Source organism: Myotis nattereri (assembly GCF_964212035.1).
Source record: "Myotis nattereri genome assembly, chromosome: 2".
Taxonomy (NCBI): Eukaryota; Metazoa; Chordata; class Mammalia; order Chiroptera; family Vespertilionidae; genus Myotis; species Myotis nattereri.
In genome coordinates, this window is record NC_138076.1 from 131,228,936 (window position 1) to 131,236,144 (window position 7,209).

The following is a 7,209-nucleotide window of genomic DNA, read 5'->3' on the forward strand; positions in this document are numbered from 1 at the left end:
ATAGTAAGAAATAAAGTTTTGCTAGAAATTATGTAAACTTCTCTGATTTCTTTGAACTCTTTTATTGCCACTTTGGTTAAATGGGTAATGAAGTATGACTTCATAATAACTTATGATCCTATTTAATCAAATGTCCAAACCTCTTGATATATTTAGACAGACTTTCCAAAATTTAAATTACAAGTAAGAGTCTTGACCTGGGAATGACTTTGGGGTTTTCCAGAAAGGACCACAGAACACCTCAAAAGATTAATTTTCTCTCATTACAAAAGAAAAATATTAAACTAATACAACTTGTTTGGGTGTATGAAATTACATGGGAAGCACTGCCAAATAAAAAATAACATTGAGCCTTCTTTATGCTCTATTTGTGTATGATATAAATGTTCCAGAAATATATGTGAAGTTGCTGGAAATCTGAGATGTCCTGACATAAGATGTCTGTCATTAAAATTGAAGGATACATGAAAGCAACCGAACCCAGTGTCAGGTTATGGTACATATGGATGAAATCCGTTCTGGTTTTGCAAAAATGACCCCTGACCTTTGTCATCCTTATGTCCTATGACTTGGCAACAGAATGCTCCTGAATCAGAGGAATTAAGATTGGTAAACAATGGTTATAAAACAAATGAATAGTCCGGGCCATGGGAACCCAAGAAGGCTGCTGCTTAGTTCTTCCCAGCTCCCTGGAAGTTTTTCAGTTTCTGTGTTTTTTTCATCCACTTTAGTACATTTGGGCTGAACTTCATTTAACTGACACTTAGTTTGGGTTATCAATATGTCCTTGATGCCCTCACAATGGCAAAGAAACTGTTAGAAAATGTTTCCCACTTGGGGTATATCTCCCAAAATCTCTAGTGATTAAGTCACACATTTCACTGAGTAAACCATACAAGCCTTGATAGACAGACTGGGAATTTTTTGGAATTATCACGGACCATAATACCCTTAATTATCAGGCAACATCAAGAGAACTAATGGAATAACTAGATCCAAGCAGAATAACTTTAATTACACAGGACTGAATGAACTGATGAGAAGTGTTATAATTTTATGACTCATATTTGATATATTGCTGATTTTTAAAATCTTTTGTCTTCCAGATTGTCTACAAGACTTTTTCTTCTGTACACCTCCGTTAGTAGTATTAAAACATTAATTTTTGTCTGTCTCTTTCAATTTGATCCCTCCAAACTCTCAATGAGTAAGTATTTTTATTTTCATGGTAATATGTTTGTTTGCATAAGTTCCATAAGAATCTGTTCCTTGTATAACAGGACACAATTGGAAAATAGTAATCTTATAAGGCTTTGACTGGAATGCCATATTTGAGAGAGAAAAGCATAGGCTCACATATGACCAGAAAGTATTAAGGAATTAAGATTGACTTTGGAAGCCAATAAAAGCCCCTTGGGAAAACAGCATGGTACCTTGATTACATGGTTTAAAGTAGTCTTTCCAGGTAAGGAATGAAGGTTGCTTCCTAGGATATGCAAAGAAAGACCTCAAAATACAATGGAGACCTCAAGAAGAGAGGAATTAACCCCATGGGTATTTTGGGCTAAGTCTGATGGCAAGTATGCGGCTTGGGTTCCTAAGCTCAAGGTTTTTTTAAATTCAATCTAAAGATTCCTTATGAAAAATTCCAGCAAAGCAGATTTAAAGGAGCCTACACAATTACTATTCCTGCTGGACTTATACAAATAATCAGGCCAAGCTTACTGAAAATGGTCTTAATCTGGCTGTCTTTGATAAAAATGTGTGTCATCTTAAAGAGAAAAAATTGTTTCAATAGAAACTGTATTATACCATTGTGGATATTACAGTGCTGTTCATTAGCCTGAGGGTTTTTTGAATGTGTGTTTTTAATCCTACCTTCAGACTGGACTATTTTCTGAATTTTTCTAGTTTTCTTAAACATTTGTCTGCAACCCTTCAACTAACATTTACATTTTTCCATCCATTGACTTGGAATCATTGAGAACTAAAACTGCCTGTTCCCCTGCCTACTGTGCTGCCCAGAGAGGGGCCCATGGGGCATTGTTCTCAGTTCCCAAGTAACTTAAAGGGAAACTTGCACAATGTCCGAAGCACTTAAAAGTACTGAAAGTGAAGGATGAGTATTTCCTCAAATTCTTTGCAGCAAGAACCCACTTAGGTGGCACCAACCTGACTTGAAAAAAATGGAGCAGTAAATCTTCAACAGGAACAGTGATGGCATCTACCTCATAAATCTGAAGAAACATGGAAGAAGCTCCTGTTGGCAGCTTGTGCCATTGTCGCCACTGAAAACCCTGCTGATGTCAGTGTCATATCGTCCAGGAACACTGACCAGTGAGCTGTGCTGAGGTTTGCTGCTGCCACTGGAGCCACTCCCACTGTTGGCCACCTCACTCCTGGAACCTTCATGACCAGATCCAGGCAGCCTTCTGGGAGTTGAGATTTCTGGTGGCCACTGGTCCCAGGGCTGAGTACCAGCCTCTCACACAGACGTTTTCCATTAACCTTCCTGCCATTGCTCCATGTAGCACAGACTCTTCCTCTGTGCTGTGTGGACACTGCCAACCCTCACAATAAAAGGAGGCTCATTCAGGAGGCCTGATGTGGTGAGTGCTGGCCTGGGAAATTCTGTGCACATGCAGTGCCATCTCCCGTGAACACCCACGGGAAGGTCATGTCTGTCTCTACTTCTACAGAGACGCTGAAGAGATTGAAAAGGAAGAGCAGGCCACTGCTGAAAAGGCTGTGACCAAGAAGGAATTTCAGGGTGAATGGACTGCTCCAGCTCCGGAGTTCACTGCTATTCAGCCTGAGGTCGCAGGCTGTCTGAAGGTGCAGGTGCCCCTGTGCCTGTCCTGCAATTCCCTACTGAAGACTAGAGCACTCAGCCTGCCACTCTGCAACCCCCACTGTTCAGGCCACTGACCACATAGGAACAACCACTGAGTGGTCTTAAGCTGTTCATCTACAAACTATTAAACAAAATGGAAATAAGGCAGACAGAAAATAAACAGTCTCAAAAAAACACAAAAAACCTGCTTGCCCATGTGGCTCAATGGTTGAGCGTCAATCTATGAACCAGGACATCACTGTTTGATTCCCAGGGTTGCAGGCTCAATCTCCTGTAGGGGGCGTGCTGGTGGCAGCTGATCAATAATTTTCTCTCATCATTGATGTTTCTATCTCTCTCCGTCTCCCTTCCTCTCTGAAATCATTAAAAAAAAAAAAATACATGTTTTTAAAAACCGGCCCTTTTTCCAAGGCCACACAAGCTAAAGTGGGACAACTTGATATAGACTTCAAAGAAATCACCACAATAGCTCATATATAGACAAACTTGGTGTCTGTTGCAGAGATCACCAGAGGCATTCAAATTGCAGACTAGGAGGATATATCAGACTGTAACTGCCTGCCTTCCCCCTATCTGAAGTTGATTTGAGACAGATATCTAGAAATCTTCTTGACAGCTGCTTTCAGAACTCAGAAACCGAGATTATAGCCCACTTCAAGCTTAACCTTTGTTTTTCTTGTTTTTATAGACACGCCTCTTATTAAATACTGCGTTGCTTGCTTTCACCATAGGCTTAACTTTGGAGTCCATCTGCAATGTGACACAACTGTTTAACTGAACTGAACTTCTCTCAAGACTGAGCCTGGTCTAATGAGATATAGAACAATCTACCAACCCAACTTCTGGAATGTGAAACGTCCAAGGAAGTTTCAGAAGAGAGAAGCATGGGGATTCAAAACAAGCCACTCAAAGATGTGCTTCTGTAGAATACAAATTTGTTTTGAGCTAAAGGCACTATTAGCTTGAGGCTCACGAGAAACTTCTGCCCTTCCCTTTGCATAGAAGAACTTGAATTAAGGGCTTTGCTCATAATAGGAAATAACCTTTTGATCCACCTATATGGCAGGACAAATTTGTATTTACTGAACATCTGCTCTTCTTATAATCCTGCAATAATCCTTTAAAGTCCCCGAGGTGAATTGTCTCATCTCTAGATCAGAAAGTCTTATATACCTCAATCCCCCTTTCTATCTCAGAGCCCGGCATGCATGTGAGGTCCCCATACATATGTATGTATTAAATTTAATTATTTTCTCCTTGTTAATTTATCTAATGTCTATTTGATCATTAGACCAGCCAGAAAGGGTAAAGGAAAGTTGTTCTTCCCTCAGACTCCCATGTGTTTTATTCCAGGGTACAAAGCCCAGGTGTTTGTTTAAGGGATGGTCTATTCAATGGATGTGTATTTACCATTAGCATCAACTTTATAGTCAGTGTCATGCTTATGGGTATAATACGCTTTGCAGGAAATAGTGACTTAAGGACGTTGATACAGTATTTCTGCCATATTACTTATAATAGTGTAATTTTTGTGGGACTAACTGTGAATATGGATTTAAATATTTAATGAATATGAGTTTGATCATATCTGTTTTTATAACTCACAGCCATAGTGAGACGTTGAATATAACTAGAACCCACCAAATATTGGTGGACTCTATTGAACAACAAGCAACCAGTGCCCAGGATGTTTTGCTGCATCTACACTCAGCTACTGGGCTGAGAAAGGGACAATTCTGAGATGAAATGGGCAACTGGATACTAAAGAGTGTTTTGAGACACTCTAGTCTAAGGAGACTTTAAAATAAATTCTGCAGTGTTTCCATTATAAATTCTTCCCTTTGACTAACCGCACCTACCAAGGTCTCCATTAAATTGCAAATACCCTTAAGTATGTCAAGAATACAGAATGGTAAATCAGCTTATTAAATATTGTGAAGGATGAGGATAACATAAGAGTGTTTGGGGGCCTGGGAGTGGAAGAGTTTGAAATGGAGGAAAGAGCAGAGAATAGAGAAGTGCAAAGTCCGGGGAAAAAATCTGCCTGCACTTCAGAACTTTTGCTAATGTCAGCCCTGGAATTACGGTCACATGTGTATGGGTATGTTTTCTTTAACTTTGTCCAGTCAAGAAAATTTTTCCCAATACTTTCCAAAATCTATATCCCTAAACTTAGACAAGCACATTGCATCAGAGAGTTGAAGAACAAGAGTGCAGAGACTCGAATAATTACTAGAAATTTCAGAAACTGACATCAATAGCATCAAAAATCATTAAGTAACACAGAATATTTGCCTACCTTCCTATGACCTGCCATTTCTAGCAGCATCTCTCTCTTAACAGCAATTTCTCTGACTGCATGAAAGAACATGACTGAAGTCTGGGGCTGTTTGGTTCACTATTTCCAAGCATGAGGCTGAACGTCTTCAATTAATTTTCAAAGAACATTTTCTTCCATGGAGATATTTTTGGGATTTCAGGATTCAAAGCCATGTACCTTAAGCCTCCCCTTCACACTGAGCATTCTTCTTTAAATTTCTCATCTCACAGAGTGTGCACAGAGCAGACAGCTCGCTGGGACCTGTGTCTGATCACAGCCCACAGTTCAGCAGGAGGGATCTTCCAAGCCAGAATGTAAAGGTAAACTGTGCATAGTCTCATGAACACCACTCTGAATAATAGCTTACATTTAATCACTTCAAGTGCTGCATCTGTTTCTCTCTGATAACTTCGGTTTTAATTTTCTTCTTTAGTGATCACATCAGAGAAAAGAAAAACTTAAAATCAGTTCTCCTAGTACTTTGTCACTGGAACTACATTTTTAAACTTTTCCTATGCTGATTGTTTCCTGAAAGTAGATAAACCTTTGGAAATAGAACTCTTACCTGAAATTCACATAATGCTATATGCCAATCATTGCTCAATAAAAAATTTAAACATTAAAACACTTTTAATTATAAAATAGATATATAAATCTTATAAAATCCAACAGAGTCACATTTCTGGTCAGGTCCCTCATATGGCATAATGCTTTCTACTTCATAGGGTCATGGTACAGATGAAATGATATACCATATGCTGAATATCTTGCACAGAGTAGATGCAAGTTATTCTTTTCTAAGACTGTCATTTTATTTTATTTTTATTTTTTAAATATATTTTATTGATTTTTTTACAGAGAGAAAGAGGGATAGAGAGTTAGAAGCATTGATGGGAGAGAAACATTGATCAGCTGCCTCCTGCACACCCCCTACTGGGGATATGCCCACAACCAAGGTACATGCCCTTGACTGAAATTGAACCTGGGACCCTTCAGTCCACAGGCTGATGCTCTATCCACTGAGCCAAACCGGTCAGGGCAAGACTGTCATTTTAAAAGTTGGCAATTCAAAAGCAGGATAGAGCCTGATAATGCTGAGAACATTCATGATAACAGTTAGCCTGCGTATACTGCTTTACAATGCACAATGCATTTTTATACACATTATCTCACAACAACCCCATAAGGCAGATGGAATAGCATCATTGTGTGATTTTCTATTGTGTATAACAAATGACCACAAATTTAGTGAGTTAGATAACACAAATTCATTATCTTACAGTTCTAAAGGTAAGACATCCAAAAAGAGCCTCACCGGGCTAAAATCAAGATGTCATCAGGGCTGTTTCTTTCTGGTGGCTCTAGAGGAGAATCTGTTTCCTTGTTCAGTCAGGTTGTGGGCAGAATTTAGTTGCTTGCAATTGTGGGACCAAGGTCCTCATTTCCTTGCTGGCTGTCAATGAAGAGCATTCCAGCTTCTAGTGGCTGCCCCAATCCCTGGCTCATGGCCTCTTCCCTCCATCAAAGCCAGCCACATTAGGGTGAGTCCCTCTCACATTTCAAATCTTTCCTACCTCCTCTGTCATCTTTCTGATTTCCGCCGGCAAAGGTTTACTGCTTTTAAGGGCTTGTGTCATTAGAATGGACCCCCTTGAATAATCCAAGATGGCCTCCCCATCTCAAGGTGCATGTCTTTAATCACATCTGCAAAGCCTCTCTCATTGTGTTACATAACCCATTCACAGATTCCAGCGGTCAGAACATAGACATCTTTGCGGGTGGGGAGAGTCATTAATTTTTCCTCGACAGTTACCATTGTTCACATTTTACAGATGAGAAGGATGAAGATCAGAGAGGATAAAAGACTTTCAGAGGACACAGTAAGCAGCAAAAAATGGACTCAAATCCCAAAATTGACTCCAAACTCAAGTCAGTGTACTTCCAATGGAACACTGTCTTTTCTAAAAGACAGCTCAATATGTGCTCTCTTGCATCTTCCCTCCCTTTCCTCTCAGATGTAAACCCACCCTTCCAT

At 39.6% G+C, this 7,209-nt stretch overlaps 1 pseudogene across 1 annotated transcript; it reads left to right on the top strand.

Moving 5' to 3' along the window:
* The first annotated feature begins 564 nt into the window (after window positions 1–564).
* Window positions 565–3,632, top strand: LOC308513869 (small ribosomal subunit protein uS2B-like; annotated as a pseudogene). Its single transcript has 3 exons — window positions 565–609; window positions 2,095–2,841; window positions 3,543–3,632. The product of its transcript is annotated as a small ribosomal subunit protein uS2B-like (transcript).
* Window positions 3,633–7,209: the final 3,577 nt, after the last annotated feature.